The following is an 18,956-nucleotide window of genomic DNA, read 5'->3' as shown; positions in this document are numbered from 1 at the left end:
GGTAACAAACATTCATAAACCATTTCTCGAAGTACGTGTCCGGATAGCCCAAAATGTCGATAGTTAGCTCTAGGTCTTCCGGTCAAAAAAACAACGTCGATGAAGGCGTGTAGGTGCACTATTACGCGGTAGGGATTGCAATTTTTCTCGCATTTTCGTTTTTTCACTCAAACTCAAGGAGAAACTTTGCTTCTTATCTTTTTTTTTAAAGATTGACGAATCAAATGATATTTCTGTTCTAATTTCTGCCGCTTCTTCTCCCTCTGAATCAAACTTTTTTTTGCCATAATGTGTCGTTGCTATTATTACCAAGTATACGGTTCTAATCCTAGATGGAAAAATAAATAGAAAAAGAAATCTAAAAGGCAGATCCTCCCTCTCTATCAAGAGTAATGAACTAGGTGCTGATACAGTACAAAAAAACAAACTAAATTAACCAAACTTGCCTGATGTTGAGGCAATCAAGAAAGCTGCATAAGTGAATATATAACCCACGGAAAAGTGAGCTAATCCAACCAATCTTGCTTGCACAATGGAAAGAGCCACGGGCTTATCTCTCCAGCGAATTAAATTAGCTAAAGGTGTGCGTTCATGAGCCCATGCTAAAGTCTCAATTAATTCCTGCCAATACCCCCGCCAGGAAATTAAGAACATAAATCCAGTAGCCCAAACAAGATGTCCAAATAAGAACATCCACGCCCATACCGATAAACTATTCATCCCAAAAGGATTATATCCATTGATAAGTTGTGAAGAGTTTAACCATAGGTAATCTCTTAACCATCCCATCAAATAAGTGGAGGATTCATTAAATTGTGAAACGTTGCCCTGCCATAATGTGATATGTTTCCAATGCCAATAAAAAGTAACCCACCCAATGGTATTTAACATCCAGAAAACTGCCAAATAAAATGCGTCCCAAGCAGAAATATCACAAGTACCCGCCGCGCCCTGGGCCGTCACAAGGAAAACTATATCCAAAATCCTTTTTATCTGGCATTAATTTGGAACCGCGTGCATCTAAAGCGCCCTTTACTAAAATCAATGTAGTTGTATGCAAACCTAGAGCAATAGCATGATGAACCAAGAAATCCCCAGGTCCTATTGTTAAGAAAAGCGAATTACTATTCTCATTAACAGCATTCAACCATCCGGGCAACCATAGGCTTCGACCCGCATTGAAAGCGGGGCCATTCGTTGAAGATAAGAGTATATCGAACCCATATGTCGTCTTGCCATGAGCAGATTGTATCCATTGGGCAAATATAGGTTCGATCAAGATTTGCTTTTCTGGAGTACCAAAAGCAAGCATGACGTCGTTATGAACATAAAGGCCCAAGGTATGGAATCCTAGAAAGAGGCTAGCCCAACTTAAATGAGATATGATAGCTTCTTTATGGTCTAACATTCTTGCCAATACATTATCCTCATTCTGTTCCGGATTGTAATCCCTAATGAAAAAAATAGCTCCATGAGCAAAAGCCCCTGTCATGATGAACCCTGCAATATATTGGTGATGAGTATATAAAGCAGCTTGAGTAGTAAAGTCTTGTGCTATGAATGCATAAGGAGGTAAAGAGTACATATGTTGAGCTACTAAGGAAGTAATAACCCCTAAAGAAGCTAGAGCAAGACCTAACTGAAAATGAATCGAATTGTTGATTGTGTCATAAAGGCCCTTATGCCCACGCCTAATCGACCCCCCGGAGGAGTATGCGCTTCTAAAAGATCTTTAATACTGTGCCCAATTCCGAAGTTAGTTCGATACATGTGACCGGCAATGAGAAAAATAAATGCAATAGCTAAATGATGGTGAGCCATATCGGTCAGCCACAAACTTTGTGTTTGTGGATGGAATCCCCCAAGAAGAGTTAGAATGGCAGTTCCCGCTCCTTGAGCGGTACCAAATAAATGATTACTCGAATCAGGGTTTTGGGCATAAAGATTCCATTGACCCGTCAAAAGGGGTCCCAACCCCTGGGGATAGGGTAATACATCTAAGAAATTATTCCATCGAACGTACTCCCCCTGGATGCGGGAATAGCAACATGAACTAAATGTCCTGTCCAAGCCAAAGAACTTACCCCGAAAAGTCCTGACAAATGATGATTGAGACGAGATTCCGCGTTTTTGAACCACGAAAGGCTTGGTTTCCATTTGGGTTGTAGATGTAACCAACCCGCTATTAAGGACAGCGTAGAAAGAAATAATAGAAAAAGAGCTCCAGTATAAAGATCCTCATTGGTGCGTAATCCTATTGTATACCACCACTGATAAACTCCAGAATAAGCAATATTCACTGGACCAGCAGCACCTCCTCGAGTAAAGGCTTCCACAGCGGGTTGACCAAAATGAGGATCCCAAATCGCATGAGCAATAGGTCTTACGTGTAAAGGATCCTGTATCCATGATTCAAAATTTCCTTGCCAAGCTACATGAAACAGATTTCCGGACGTCCATAGAAAAGATTATTGCTAATTGCCCAAAGTGAGAAGCAAAAATGTTCTGATAAAGACGTTCTTCAGTAATATCATCATGACTTCGAAATCATGTGCGGTAGCAATACCAAACCAAATACGACGAGTAGTGGGGTCCTGAGCTAAGCCTTGGCTAAACCTGGGAAATCTTAATTCCATAATGCCTTTCAAATCCTCCTAGCCACTATCCTACTGCAATAATTCTCGCTAAGAAGAATGCCCATGTCGTGGCAATTCCACCCAGAAGGTAATGGGTTACTCCTACAGCGCGTCCTTGTATAATGCTCAAGGCTCTAGGCTGAGTAGCAGGAGCAACTTTTAATTTGTTATGAGCCCAAACGATAGATTCAATGAGTTCTTGCCAATAACCACGGCCGCTGAATAAAAACATTAAACTGAAGGCCCAGACAAAATGAGCACCTAAGAAAAAAAGACCATATGCAGATAATGAAGAACCATAAGACTGAATGACTTGCGATGCCTGTGCCCACAAGAAATCTCGAAGCCACCCATTAATCGTAATGGAACTCTGTGCAAAGTTTCCCCCTGTAATATGAGTTACCACCCTTGATCACTTATAGTACCCCAAACATCCGACTGCATTTTCCAACTGAAATGGAAAATGACTACCGAAATTGCATTGTACATCCAGAATAAACCTAAGAAAACATGATCCCAGGCGGATACTTGACATGTTCCCCCTCGGCCAGGCCCATCGCAAGGAAAGCGAAAACCTAGATTTGCTTTATCGGGTATCAAACGGGAACTCCGAGCAAATAAAACACCTTTCAAAAGTATTAATACAGTCACATGTATGGTAAATGCATGAATGTGATGGACTAAAAAATCTGCGGTTCCTAATGGAATAGGTAACAAAGCCACTTTGCCACCTACTGCTACTAACTCGCCGCCTCCCCCACGTTAAGCTAGTACTTGTTGTTGCACCAGGAGCTGTTACGCCAGGCGCAGTAGCATGGATATTTTGTACCCATTGAGCAAAGATAGGTTGTAATTGTATGGCAGTATCCGAAAACATATCTTGTGGACGGCCTAAAGCACTCATGGTATCATTATGAATGTACAAGCCAAAACTGTGAAAACCTAGAAATATACATACCCAGTTAAGGTGGGATATGATTGCATCGCGGTGTCTAAGGACGCGATCTAATAGATCGTTGTATCGAGTAGTTGGATCATAGTCTCTTACCATAAAAATTGCTGCATGTGCAGCAGCACCGACTATTAGAAATCCGCCAATCCACATGTGGTGTGTGAACAAGGAAAGTTGTGTACCATAGTCAGTAGCTAGGTATGGATAGGGAGGCATAGAATACATATGATGAGCTACAACAATGGTTGTAGAGCCTAGCATAGCTAGGTTAAGAGATAATTGAGCATGCCATGACGTTGTTAAGATTTCATAAAGACCCTTATGGCCTTGTCCTGTAAATGGGCCCTTGTGAGCCTCCAAAATATCTTTAAGTCCATGGCCAATACCCAATTGGTCCTATACATATGACCTGCGATTAGGAAAAGAATAGCAATAGCTAAATGATGGTGCGCAATATCGGTCAGCCAGAGACCACCGGTTACTGGATCTAGTCCCTCCGCGAAAAGTCAGAAATTCTGCGTATTTGGACCAATTTAAAGTGAAAAAAGGGGTTGCTCCTTCGGCAAAACTAGGATAAAGTTGAGCCAAAGGTCCCGATTCAAGATAAATTCATGAGGAAGTGGTATCTCTTTAGGATCCACCCCAGCGTCAAGAAATTGGTTAATTGGTAAAGATACATGAATTTGGTGCCCCGCCCAAGAAAGAGACCCAAGTCCTAATAATCCCGCTAAGTGGTGATTCAACATGGATTCTACATCTTGGAACCAGGCCAATTGGGAGCGGCTTTGTGATAATGGAACCAACCAGCAAAAAGCATTAACGCTGCAAAAATCAATGCACCAATTGCAGTACAATAGAGTTGTAATTCACTAGTTATTCCAGATGCTCGCCAAAGCTGAAAAAAACCAGAGGTTATTTGGATTCCTCGGAAACCCCCGCCTACATCACCATTCAATATTTCTTGCCCTACTATAGGCCAAACTACCTGAGCACTGGGTCCAATGTGAGTAGGATCACTTAGCCATGCTTCATAATTGGAAAAACGGGCGCCATGAAAGTACATGCCACTCAACCAAAGAAAGATAATGGAAAGTTGCCCGAAATGAGCACTAAAGACTTTTCGAGAAATCTCCTCCAAATCACCAGTATGACTATCGAAATCGTGAGCATCAGCATGTAGGTTCCAGATCCAAGTGGTAGTATCAGGGCCCTTAGCTAGTGTTCTTGAGAAATGGCCGGGTCTGGCCCATTCCTCAAAAGATGTTTTTACAGGATCCCTATCCACAACAATTTTTACTTCTGGTCCGGCGAACGAATAATCATTAAGTCCTCCTCTTTCCGGACAAGACATACAAAGAGACCCGCCAACTGTCTTTTTAGTGAATCTTTGAAAGATATATATTTTGAAAGATAGATTTTGAAAGATAGATTTTGAAAGATAGATATTGTGATTAGTTCTTTTCTTTACTATCTACCATCCTTCTATTTTTTTTTTAGTTATTCACTGGAGCAATTATATATTGAAGTCAATCCGAGGCAAGTGTTCGGGTCTATTATGACATAAAGATTAGGTGCCTAACGGACATTGTTTATCTTGAAAAACAAATATTTCTCGACGTAAGAAAAAAATCTTTTTTATTTTTAATTTAAGAAACTAGTGTATTTTTTTTTGAGGGCATAAGCTCCTATCTATATCTACTTTCCTTGAGCATAATATAGGGTTTTTTATTTGATTCTAAATTCCAAGATAACTCATTAGAATTATTAATAAGATGGTCCTAATATATTAGCAATATTTAGATTGCCCCCTCTTTTTATTCACTTTATTACTTCTATTCTAGACCCTATCCCTATGGTTTATTCTTATGAAATATCATATAAAATAGAAGGTATAAGAAATGGATATAATGAAATTCTTGATTCGATCTTACGACCTAATTTATTTGATTAATGGATCAACAACCAAACCACCCATTTTATGAAAAAGAAGGAGCATGGTCTTATTCAAATTCAAAGCGCTTCGTAATCTTCAACCAGTTCTGTGCTTCAATATAATTTCCCGGAGTAAGCGCTATAGCTTGTTTCCAATATTCAGCAGCTTGATCAAACCAAGCTTCCGCAATTTCCGAATCACCCTGTAGAATGGCCTGTTCTCCTCGGTCGGAATAGGAAGTTCCTTCCCTTAGAACCGTACTTGAGAGTTTCCTACCTCATACGGCTCAGAAATTGCTATCTGAATTTCCCCTATCTTAACTGAATTCGATTTATCAAAAATCGATCCAATTTGTTCTTGGGTTAAGCAGAAGAAATTAATTACCTAAGTTTCAAACCCTAATTTTTATCAATAATCAGTTTGATCTTTTTTCCCACCTTCAGAAGAATGAAGCATAGATAGATATAGAGCCTTCGTTCAAATTTTCTGAGAGGTAACTATCCCGGTTTCATATATGAAATCTCTATAGAATCCTTGAAAAAGACTTTTTTCCATAAGAAAGAAAAAAGAACTTACTATCTTTGGGATCTGATACTACACCGCTGCTTAATCCCTTAGTGGATCGGCTCTATTACATAAGCGGATTCCTAAATTTTGCCCCATATCATGGGATAAGTAAGCAGTTTTTTTTAGTTGTATCGACCCAGTCGCTCACTAATTGATCTTTACGGTGCTTTCTCTATCAATTTGAGAAACTTTATCCATAGAGTAGTAGTATAGGCCATACTTTCTTCGTTTTTTGATTCTCGTGAAGTGTCCTTCCTTCCTACAGCTGATAGGGAAAAATCGTTGTTTTTACGATCCCTATGTAGAAAGCCCTTTTTTTCTAGTATTTACTAGAAAATTTGATCCTCTCTTTTTTTTTTTTCTTTCTATAGTGGAGATAGTCGCACGTAATGACAGATCACGGCCATATTATTAAAAGCTTGCGGTAAGAAGGGGTTTCGTTCTAGTGCCCGGAAATAATATTCCAAAGCCTTTGTATGCTCTCCATTGCTTGTGTGTATAAGGCCTATGTTATAGAGTATATAACTTCGATCATAGGGATCGATTTCTAGTCGCGTAGCTTCATAATAATTTTGCAAAGCTTCCGCATAATTTCCTTCGGATTGAGCCAACATCCGTTACGGTCGTTCATTCTATTCAAAAAATCTCCGTTCCAAAACCGTACATGAGGTTTTCATCTCATACGGCTCCTCCCTTCTGTACATAATAGTACTAAGCGAAATAATCTATAGAATCAAAATAGAATTAGTCCCGTCTCATTATGAACCGAAAGGGGCTGGTATTTTTCCAAGAAATCTCTAGCCAACCTTCCCACAAGAGGTTTTTCTTAACACCAATGAATTCTATTAATGCTAGAGGAAAACGATAGCTCCAATAATTTCTTTGTTCTCAACGCCTCCTATTTAGAGGAATTAGCTACTTCAACGATCTTTGATGGTTATAGGGGTATCCAAAGTACAAACCTGATGGTTGTTTGTTATCCCAACCATTCTTCCCAGCCCTGATACCGATCAGGAAAGGGGTAATTTCTAACAAAGTTTTTCTCTTGTTGATTCCTATTTCTAGGTGTAGTGCTTTTCTCCCCTATGCTGCCTACGGATACTAATAGAGTAGGATTGGCCTGTAATCCATACCATACCATATCCTGTAGGTGTAACCTTTCGCTCAATACTCAAATCTACAATTGAAGTATCTGAAGCCGCATCAATCGAGGATACACGACGGAAGGAATTGTTAGTTCGCCTCACCTTCCCGAAGCGTGGGTTTGTTTGCTTTACAAATTTGGTTCTCTCTATGCCAACCCCCCTCTCTTTTTCGTAAGACTGAGGTATAGGTAGGGCTAAAAAAAAGCAAAAAAAAGAGTCAAATCGCACCATCTCTATAATAAGTAAATGCCTTTTTTTCTCCTGAGGTTGTCGGAATTATTCGCAATAAAATATTGGCTACAATTGAGGAGGTCTTATCAATGAAATTTCCATTTCCACGGGATCTAGGCATAATTCCCAACCCATTCTATATAGAATTGTTTTCATTCCTTCACAAAATAACATAAAAACAAACACATTCGATTCTTATAATTATAAATAGATTGATCCATATGCTCTACTCTAAATCCATATGCTTTAAATGGATAAGAGAGATATGGATTTTCCGCTCAGCTCAAATTGTATCCTTTTCCTTCTGCTTGGACACGAAGAGATATGAAATATTTGACTAAGACTGGATTTCATTCCACTTTCCTATTTCTGAACAACAACTTATGTTATCAACTATTTCGTGTTTTCAAAGTTATTAATTGTCTCATACCCTATTTTTGATTTCGATAGTATGGTGTAGCGTATCTTATGCAAACGGAATTCTAAGGTTTCTTTATTTTATTATGCAATAAGAAGAATTCTTCCATTTTCTTTTTCTTTAGTTGCGGGAAAACCCAAATTAAAACTTTTATTTTATAGCGAGCGCAATTTCTAGTAAAAAATCCTGTATCCTTCCACTTAGATCAAAAGGAATTTTTCCAATAGAACTATGGAACCCCCGAGTGGTTGCGGTTGTACCTGTACTGCAGGAATAAGAAAACTCGCTATTCACTCAGTTTATTTTCCATAATAAGTTATGTAGGAGAGATGGCCGAGCGGTTCAAGGCGTAGCATTGGAACTGCTATGTAGACTTTTGTTTACCGAGGGTTCGAATCCCTCTCTTTCCGTTTTTCTTAATTCATCAACGTTAAGGATCACAATGTATCAAATCAAATAACAATTTTTTCCAGCAATAATATAATATCTTATATTATCTTATTTTGATTTAATAGAAATTAGAAATTCTCTATAGCAAATTACTGTGGTATGTAAAATACACATAGAGGAAAAAAGAAAAAAGGATCCTAATCCTAGGGTTAATCAATTTTAGCTAGTTGATGGGAAAATACAAATTAATGGTAATGGTCTTAGGGCGATTTAGTTCGGGGAAAGGGGAAGGGGAAGAAAATTCTATGAACCTTTCCTTTTTTCGTTAAGTTCAAGTCTGACGAGAGTAATATTCTACAACTAACAACTCATTTATTTTGAGACCGACCCACTTCCTATCTAGGATTTTATTTACTAGTCCTTTATATTCCAACGTGTCAATCGCCAAATGCTTTGGCAATTTCCCCGGGTCCGATGAAGCAATATAATTTTGAACCAGACCTTTTGATCTTTGGTTATCTTTCGTAGTAATAATATCTCGGGGTTTGCAACGAAAACTTGGTATATTGACTATACGACCATTAACTAAAATATGTCTATGGTTGACTAATTGGCGGGCCCCAGGAATGGTTGAAGCCATACCCAATCGAAAAAGGATATTATCCAAACGCATTTCAAGTAATTGTAGTAAAACCTGGCCTGTTGACCTTTTTGCTTTTCCAGCGATATGTACATATCTAAGTAATTGTCGTTCTGTCAGACCATAATGAAAACGCAATTTCTGTTTTTCTTGAAGACGAATACGATATTGCTCCTTTTTCCCAGAATTGAATTTTTTTTTAAGATTACTTCCGGATTTAGGTGTTTTTCTAGTGAGTCCTGGTAAAGCTCCCAGACGGCGTATTTTTTTTAAACGAGGTCCTCGATAACGGGACATGAAGACTCCTTTTTTTATTTTATTGAAATTTCATTTTACACAATTAATTTCATTGTATTTACATTACAGAATACATCGAAATTAAAACTGAATTAAACTACAGGATAAACAGAGTAAAATCAACTAAAGTACCCCAAAAAATGGAATTTCATCAAAATCTTTTTTTTTTGTATATATATTATTTATTTTATTGTTTTGTATCTAGCAAAATTGTAAGGTAAAAAACATAAAAGATCCTGGATTCTCCATTTAATTCGGAAAAAAAGAGATTCTTGTTCGTAGAACATCGATAGAGAAAAAAAAGCCGACTATCGGATTTGAACCGATGACCCTCGCATTACAAATGCGATGCTCTAACCTCTGAGCTAAGTGGGCTTACATAACGGAAATAGTGTAACAAATAGAAATAGGTATAGTATAGGAAATCCGTAAAATCTCAGATATTAGTTATTAATCTTAGCTATTAACTAGTTCTAAATTTGAAGTTATACTTATAAAAATAAAAAAATACTAAAACTTCTTAAAGATAAAGTTAGCTTGATATGCTTAACTATAGGATATTAAAAAATAAAATTATAGAATTTATTGGTATTTTCATTCGATCATTATAGACTTTATTATTTGTTAATAATTTGAGGATTAATATTTCACTAAGGGGAACATAGAGTCAGAGTAAATAAAATTGCTAATTCTGATTAGAAAAAAAGAATAAATATCAAGCGTTATAGTATAATTTTGAATACTATAAAAAAGTAAGACGGGAGGTGGGGGAGATAAAAACTTTTGGATATATTGATTCGGATTGAATTGCAAATACATCAAGGATAGAATCAATTCAATTCTGAATTGCAATAAGCAAGCGAGGTCTCTCAAATAGAGTCGAACTGAACTGCTAGACTACGTTGAGTGATGAACTCAATGATTCAAAAAAAAAACTAAGAGATGGATGAAATTACACAAGGAATCCTGGTCTCAAAGAAGAGGGAAATGGGGATATGGCGAAATCGGTAGACGCTACGGACTTGATTGTATTGAGCCTTGGTATGGAAACCTGCTAAGTGGTAACTTCCAAATTCAGAGAAACCCTGGAATTAAAAAAGGGCAATCCTGAGCCAAATCCGTGTTTTGAGAAAACAAGGGGTTCTCGAACTAGAATACAAAGGAAAAGGATAGGTGCAGAGACTCAATGGAAGCTGTTCTAACGAATCGAGTTAATTACGTTGTGTTGTTAGTGGAATTCCTTCTAGTTCTAAATTAGAGAAAGAGGGGTTTTATACCTTATACATTTAATAAACACGTATAGATACTGACATAGCAAACGATTAATCACAGAACTCATATTATATTCTAATTATAATATAGGTTCTTTATCTTTTTTAAAAATGAAATTAGAAATGATAATGATTATGAAATAAAAAACTCATATCATAATTTTTTTTTTTCATTATTGTGAATCCACTCCAATCGAATATTGAATAATCAAATTCTTCAATTAAAATTCAAAGTTTTCGAGATCTTTAAAAAAGTGGATTAATCGGACGAGGACAAAGAGAGAGTCCCATTCTACATGTCAATACTGACAACAATGAAATTTCTAGTAAAAGGAAAATCCGTCGACTTTATAAGTTGTGAGGGTTCAAGTCCCTCTATCCCCAAATCCTCTTTTATTCCCTAACTATACTATATTATTATTATTTATCCTCTTTTTTTTTTTCTTTTTATCAATGCACTTTTTTTTCTTTTTATCAATGCAATGGGTTTAAGATTCATTAGCTTTCTCATTCTACTCTTTCACAAAGGAATGCGAAGAGAACTCAATGGATCTTATCCTATTCATTGAATAGATTTCTTTTTTATTAGAGTATCGGCAAGAAATCTTGGTTATTCACTCTATTTTTAAGTTTTATTTAAGTAAACCATGCACAATGCATAGGACTACCCCCCCCATTTTCAAATTTAAAATTTGAAATACTTTAATTAATTTTTAGTCCTTTTAATTGACATAGATACAAATACTCTACTAGGATGATGCACAAGAAAAGGTCAGGATAGCTCAGTTGGTAGAGCAGAGGACTGAAAATCCTCGTGTCACCAGTTCAAATCTGGTTCCTGGCAGAGAAAAAAAAAAAAAAGATCCACCGAATAGGTATTGATCCAAATACCTCGAGATGGATTGTGATACATATTCATTAATAATATTTATTCATCTAAGTGGATAAATCTATAATATAAATATAGAGGCACTTCTTTTTCTTTTTAAAGAAGTTTTAAAATATATCTTTTCTTTATGATAAAGAAGGGGGTGAGATTCCCCTTTATTTTTTTGCGTTTCTTAATTTTGTATTCCGCTATTCCGACGAATATTTTTTTAGTCTTGCTTATCTTTATCTTATCTTATTTTCCTAGTTGTGCTAAGTAATGTGCGCGGTACAAAGTTCCTGGTAGAGAACTTCTTTGAGTCATCCTATTTTTCTGTTCATATGAAGGAAATTAATATGCGATTTTCAAAATAGGGGAATCCAAATGAAACCCTTTTTTTGCTCAGTCTATCTGGAATGCTTTTGTATAATTAGGAATTAATTATAAATAGGTATTCCGTTTCATCTAGGAAAAGAACCTAAAAATATTCCTTGACTTGAATAAAATCTGGAGTTGTGTTGTATAAGTGAGCATGAATTTCTTATCATTCAATGAGCATCTTGTATTTCATAAAAATTGGGGGTTATATAATCCTTACGTAAGGGCCAGCCTATCCAACTTTCAGGCATTAGGATACGTTTAAGGCGCGGATGATTATCATAAGAGATTCCCACCATATCATAAGATTCGCGTTCTTGAAAATCGGCACTTCTCCAAATCCAGAAGACAGACGGAATTCTAGGATTATCCTTTTGGGCAAAGACTTTTATGCAGACTTCTTCTGGATTATCTATACCATATTGTATTCTCGTAAGATGATACACGCTAGCTAAAGATCCACCGGGTGCTACATCATAAGCACATTGGGAGCGTAAATAATTGTAACCATATACATATAAAATGACAGCAATGGAATCCCAATCCCCTGCTTTTATTTGTAAAGTCTCTATTCCTCGGTGATCAAAGCCCAAAGATCTATGAACCACCTCATGTTTGACTAGCCAATTAGATAACCAACCCTGCTGCATTGTCTTCATCTCTCCCTCTTTGTATAAATATTTCACATTTCGGATGCAAGTTTGAAAGATTGCCCTGCTTTTTATTTTTCTACACAAAAGAGCCCCTCTCCTAATTCACTAATTTGTAGGAAGGTACTGAACTTTTGGATTTGAAAAAAGTTTCAGAAGATATATCTAATGTAGATGGTGATTGATAGAGCAATTCTTGCTCATAAGTTCCTGTATGAGTACTGCGCCTAACATAAAGCTTGTGACTGGTAGTAAAACATCTATTTTTATTTTGAGATAGAGTTTGATCCTCAACTATTTCTCGCGATATCTTCTTACGAAGTTTTGTTAGGGCATCTATAACTGCCTCCGGTTTAGGTGGGCAGCCCGGCAAGTAGACATCCACAGGAATTAACTTATCAACTCCCCGAACAGTACTATAGGAATCCGTACTGAACATTCCCCCTGTAATAGTACAGGCTCCCATAGCAATGACGTATTTTGGTTCAGGCATTTGCTCGTATAATCTCACTAAAGAGGGAGCCATTTTCATTGTTACCGTACCGGCTGTTAAAATTAGGTCTGCTTGCCTAGGACTTGATCTTGGTACCAATCCATAACGATCAAAGTCGAATCGTGAGCCTATTAATGAAGCAAATTCAATGAAACAACAACTGGTACCGTATAGAAGGGGCCATAAACTGGAGAGTCTTGACCAATTCGAAAGATCATTTGGTGTAGTTGAAATAACAGAATTGGAACTTGTTTGGTCAAGTAAGGGAAACTCAATCAAATTCATAACTGTCTCAATAGAATCTTTTCCTTCTTTTTTTTTGTCTAAATATTCAGTTAAGACCATTCCAAGGCTCCTTTTCGCCATGCATAAACTAAACCAACAACTAAGATAAGCACGAAAATCAAAGCTTCGATAAAAACGGATACACCCAATACGTCGAAACTCATTGCCCAAGGGTATAGAAAGACGGTTTCCACATCAAAAACAACAAAAACGAGCGCAAACATATAATAGCGTATTCGGAATTGTACCCAAGCCCCTCCCATGGGTTCTATACCCGATTCATAACTAGAAAGCTTCTCTGGTCCTTCACTAACCGGGGCTAAAAGTCCTGAAATCGAAAATGCCAAAATAGGAATAAGGCTTGCTATTATTAGAAATGTCCAAAAAATATCATATTCGTGAAGCAGAAACATAATGTACTCCCATTAATGTGGAATAGGCGGAACTTAAATTAGTCAATTCAATTCAGCATTGTCAATTTATCCAGAACTTCTCTCTTTTCCTCGGTGAAACAAGAATCTTTTTTGTTCAAACAAAAGCGCTTAGTTTAAGTTTAGCCTTTGTTTCCTCTGTGCTGCATCTTCTTTAAAGATTCATCCAATGGAATCCCAACTCCCTTTCTTTTGGATTTCCATTCTATTTAGATATGGTGTATGTAGATCTAATTCTTATATAAAGAAAACTTTCTCGTTTCACTTTGTCTCGCTTTCTCTAGAATCTCTAGAAAAAAGAATAGCTCTATCCTTTATTTAATATTTAATAATAAAATAATAAGAGACTATTAAATAAAAATGAGAATACTACTAAATTAGAACCTAATTAAGATAGTAGGACTAATCTATGCAGTATAATTAATGAGAAGTAATACTATAAAATAAAAATAAAGAACTCTATTTCAGAACTATGAGACAGAATATTCTGTTTTCTTATTTACTCTTTACTTTATTTTTTCTATTTAAAGTTGATCAATTTACATAATGTATCTATAAACAAAGTAATAAATATACTTAAAACAAAGTAGGAATTCGCAAAATGGATAAAATCATTGCAGTTATTATAGGGAAGTCTAGAGATATCCTATTTGAAGGAGGACGGGATTCAAATCAGGGAAAGGATCCTTTCTTCTATTGATTTGATAGAAATTCGTTTTTCTTTTCCTGTCTGTATGATTTTGATTTTCGATGAATGAGCCTTTGGTAATGCTTTTATCTCTATTCTATGTCGCAGGCGCCTATCCAGTCTATAAACAAATACTAATGAGAAAATGAAAACTATACTAAACTAAAGAAAACATAGGATAGAGATCCTAAAATCTAAAAAAGGGCATATTAGGGCTATACGGATTCGAACCGTAGACCTTCTCGGTAAAACAGATCAAACGGATTATTATCGAAATGATTTGAACTGTTTCAAAGACCCAACATGCATTTTTTTGCATTGGGCTCTTTCATAAACTGATTTAAAGATCAGTTAGTCCACCATAGTTTTTCTTTACGGAAAGATAATGAGATGGCTCCCTGTGCTCTGATTGATTTTTTGTATTATGATCTATCTAGGAGCAATACCAAAGTGTTTCAAAGGAGGATTACCTTGACTTAGGTCTGCCTCCGGTCTAAATTAAATCAACCTAAGTGAAATGGAGTCTCTATCGTTCCACTGCAAGAGTTAACTATGAGACTTCATACACCTTAAAGTTCATAGAACGAAAAGAAGTTTTTTGGAGGCCCTTATCCTCATTACGCCTAGCATTTAGTGGGCTGGATATTTACCTTATCAACTAGCAAATCCATAAGGGTTCTATTTGATTAGGCACCTGAATTGGCACCTGAATCGGACTGAACCGACTGTTTGTCAGGCTACTGTTCTCCTATTCTCTCGAATCTATGAAGTAAGACATTGATTTTGCAATAAGATCGATTATGTTCATTGCATAATAAGCTCCTTTGAAAAGCATTGGCGCACGTGTAAACGAGTTGCTCTACCGAACTGAGCTATAGCCCTTATCAGAGATATCTTAACATATAGATAATTTCTTGTCAAGATGAATATTTTCTAATGCCAGAGGATACCCCTTTGATCTGTATCTGTTTAGTATTTAGTTTAGTATTTAGTATATAACAGACCAATAACAGAGCGGTATTGCTTAGAAAAGGGATTCAATATATAATCGATCGAAGTAATGGGTCTTCCTTTGTGGTGATAAATTGCCTACTTAACTCAGTGGTTAGAGTATTGCTTTCATACGGCGGGAGTCATTGGTTCAAATCCAATAGTAGGTAAGTAGGTAGAAAAATTACTAGATAGCATTGGACTTACTTCGCTTCGCTATCTAATAACTTTTTCTACCCCTCTTCCCTTTTTCTTTGTATCAACTATAAACCACTGGATTGTCTTCAATTGGATGGGGGAATCCAATTGACAGCCTCGATTCGTATCCTAGCTCGTCTGAGAGCGAGCTTCGCTTCAACCAAATCTTTCGTACCCTCAGCTTTACTCAAGTTAGCTTCGGCTATTTCAAGTGCCTTTTGAGCTTCTTCCGGATCAATATCACTACCCAGTTCCGCATCATTTCCTAAAATGATGATCTCATTATTAACTATTCTCGCAAAACCGCTCCACAGAATCGCTGTTAACCATTGGTCGTTGAGGAGGCGTATTCTCAAAGGACCCATATCTACTGCTGTGTTAATGGGGGCGTGGTTTGGTAATACGCCAATTTGGCCACTATTAGTGGATAAAATGATTTCTTTCACTTCACAATCCCAAATAATTCGCTTAGGAGTCAGTACATAAAGATTTAATTTCATTTCTTCGATTTGTTCTCCTCTTCTAAGGTTATAGCTTTCGTGCTAGCTTCATCGATGTTACCCACCAAATAAAAAGCCTGTTCAGGTAGGCCGTCTAATTCTCCGGAAAGGATTAGTTGAAATCCCCTAATAGTTTCCGCAAGAGCAACATACTTTCCTGGAGAACCAGTAAAAACTTCTGCCACAAAGAACGGTTGTGATAAGAAACGCTCAATTTTTCTTGCTCTTGCTACAGTTAAACGATCCTCTTCCGATAATTCATCCAAGCCAAGAATTGCGATAATGTCCTGAAGTTCTTTGTAACGTTGTAAAGTTTCCTTAACTCTTTGCGCAGTTTCATAATGTTCGTTGCCAACGATCCGAGGCTGTAACATAGTCGAGGTTGAATCTAAAGGATCTACTGCTGGATAAATACCCTTGGAAGCTAATCCTCTGGAAAGTACGGTAGTAGCATCCAAATGTGCAAATGTTGTGGCAGGGGCAGGGTCGGTCAAATCGTCTGCAGGTACATAAACTGCTTGAATCGAAGTTATAGATCCCTTTTTAGTAGAAGCAATTCTTTCTTGCAAAGAACCCATTTCTGTACTAAGAGTAGGTTGATAACCCACTGCGGAGGGCATTCTCCCTAATAAAGCGGATACCTCTGATCCTGCTTGAACAAAACGAAAGATATTATCGATAAATAAAAGCACGTCTTGCTTATTAACATCTCGGAAATATTCCGCCATAGTTAGGGCAGTTAAACCAACTCTCATACGAGCTCCCGGTGGTTCATTCATTTGGCCATAGACTAGAGCTACCTTTGATTCCTCAATATTTTTTTCATTAATTACTCCGGATTCCTTCATTTCCATATAAAGATCATTTCCTTCACGAGTCCGTTCCCCTACTCCACCGAATACGGATACGCCCCCATGAGCTTTAGCAATGTTATTGATTAATTCCATGATCAGTACTGTTTTACCTACTCCAGCCCCCCCAAATAGTCCTATTTTTCCTCCACGTCGATAAGGAGCTAAAAGATCGACGACCTTAATACCTGTTTCAAAGATGGATAATTTCGTATCTAACTCGATAAAGGCAGGCGCAGATCTATGAATAGGGAACGTTGCACTACTATCTACAGGACCCAAATTGTCAACAGGCTCCCCAAGAACGTTGAAAATTCGTCCGAGAGTAGCTCCACCGACCGGAACACTGAGAGGAGCTCCCGTGTCAATCACTTCCATTCCTCTCATCAACCCGTCCGTAGCACTCATAGCTACAGCTCTAACTCGATTATTTCCTAATAATTGTTGTACCTCACAAGTCACATTAATTTGCTTATCGGCAGTGTCTCTACTCTGGACTACCAAAGCGTTATAAATATAAGGTAACTTGCCTGGGGGAAAAGTGACATCCAGCACGGGTCCAATAATTTGATCGATACGACCTGTACTTTTTTCTTCAATTGTGGAAACCCCGGGAGGAGAAGTAGTAGGATTGGTTCTCATAATTATCACATAATTAAAAAAAAGGAATTTGTCGAAATTTTTCTTTTTTTATTGTTGAATAATGCCAAATCAAATCAAAAAAAATCCAAAAGTAAAAAGGATGAATATTAGTTAATTCAATAAGAGAGAAAAGGGGACCAGGACTTGATTTCGTTGCCCAAGCGAATCCCATTCAATCGTTTACTCATGGAATGAGTCCATTGGAAAGTTCAATCAATCTTTTTTTTCATATACATTTTGCCTTTTGTGGAGGATCTGTGCCTACTCTACTTTCCTATCTAGGACTTCGATATACAAAATATATACTACTGTGAAGCATAGATTGCTGTCAACAAAGAATTTTATTAGTATTTAGTTAGGTATTTGCATTCAAAATAAGAAAAGAGAACTATTAAGAACTTGTAAAATAAGGATTAGGAATTAATTTGGGTTGCGCTATATCTATCAAAGAGTATACAATAATTATGGATTTGGTAAATCAAATCCATGGTTTAATAACGAACCGTGTTAACTTACCATAACAACAACTCAATTCCTATCGAATTCCTATATTGGAATTCCTATAGGATAGAACATACACAGGGTGTACGCATTATATATGAATGAAACATATTCATTAACCTAAGCATGCCCTCAATTTTCTTTAATGAGTTGATATTATATTAATTGAATATCCTTTTTGTTTTACGAGATTTTTGCTAAAGTTTCATTTACGCCTAATTAACATCGAGTAGACCCTGTTATTGTGAGAATTCTTAATTCAAGAGTTATAGGGAGGGACTTATGTCACCACAAACAGAAACTAAAGCAGGTGTTGGATTTCAAGCTGGTGTTAAAGATTATAAATTGACTTACTACACCCCAGAGTATGAAACTAAGGATACTGATATCTTGGCAGCATTCCGAGTAAGTCCTCAGCCTGGGGTTCCGCCCGAAGAAGCAGGGGCTGCAGTAGCTGCCGAATCTTCTACTGGTACATGGACAACTGTTTGGACTGATGGACTTACCAGTCTTGATCGTTACAAAGGACGATGCTATCACATCGAGCCTGTTGCTGGGGAAGACAACCAATGGATCTGTTATGTAGCTTATCCATTAGACCTATTTGAAGAGGGTTCCGTTACTAACATGTTTACTTCCATTGTAGGTAACGTATTTGGTTTCAAAGCCCTACGTGCTCTACGTTTGGAGGATCTACGAATTCCCCCTACTTATTCAAAAACTTTCCAAGGCCCGCCTCATGGTATCCAAGTTGAAAGAGATAAGTTGAACAAGTACGGTCGTCCTTTATTGGGATGTACTATTAAACCAAAATTGGGATTATCCGCAAAAAATTATGGTAGAGCGTGTTATGAGTGTCTACGTGGTGGACTTGATTTTACCAAAGATGATGAAAACGTAAACTCACAACCATTTATGCGCTGGAGAGACCGTTTTGTCTTTTGTGCCGAAGCTATTTATAAATCACAGGCCGAAACCGGTGAAATCAAGGGGCATTACTT

General features: G+C 37.1%; 3 non-coding genes across 3 annotated transcripts; 2 read left to right on the top strand and 1 right to left on the bottom strand.

The window, feature by feature from the left end:
- Positions 1–8,205: 8,205 nt before the first annotated feature.
- TRNAS-GGA (transfer RNA serine (anticodon GGA)) lies at positions 8,206–8,292 on the top strand. Its single transcript has one exon. It is a non-coding gene; the product is annotated as a tRNA-Ser (tRNA).
- A 1,219-nt stretch (positions 8,293–9,511) lies between these two features.
- TRNAT-UGU (transfer RNA threonine (anticodon UGU)) lies at positions 9,512–9,584 on the bottom strand. The gene has a single exon. It is a non-coding gene; the product is annotated as a tRNA-Thr (tRNA).
- A 1,667-nt stretch (positions 9,585–11,251) lies between these two features.
- On the top strand, positions 11,252–11,324 carry TRNAF-GAA (transfer RNA phenylalanine (anticodon GAA)). Its single transcript has one exon. It is a non-coding gene; the product is annotated as a tRNA-Phe (tRNA).
- The last annotated feature ends 7,632 nt before the right edge of the window (positions 11,325–18,956 follow it).

Source organism: Triticum urartu, unplaced genomic scaffold, assembly GCF_056163025.1.
Source record: "Triticum urartu cultivar PI428250 unplaced genomic scaffold, HENAU_Tu73 scaffold2, whole genome shotgun sequence".
NCBI lineage: Eukaryota > Viridiplantae > Streptophyta > Magnoliopsida > Poales > Poaceae > Triticum > Triticum urartu.
The sequence above is the reverse complement of the archived record's forward strand: the minus strand, read 5'-3'. Positions and strand labels throughout refer to the sequence as shown.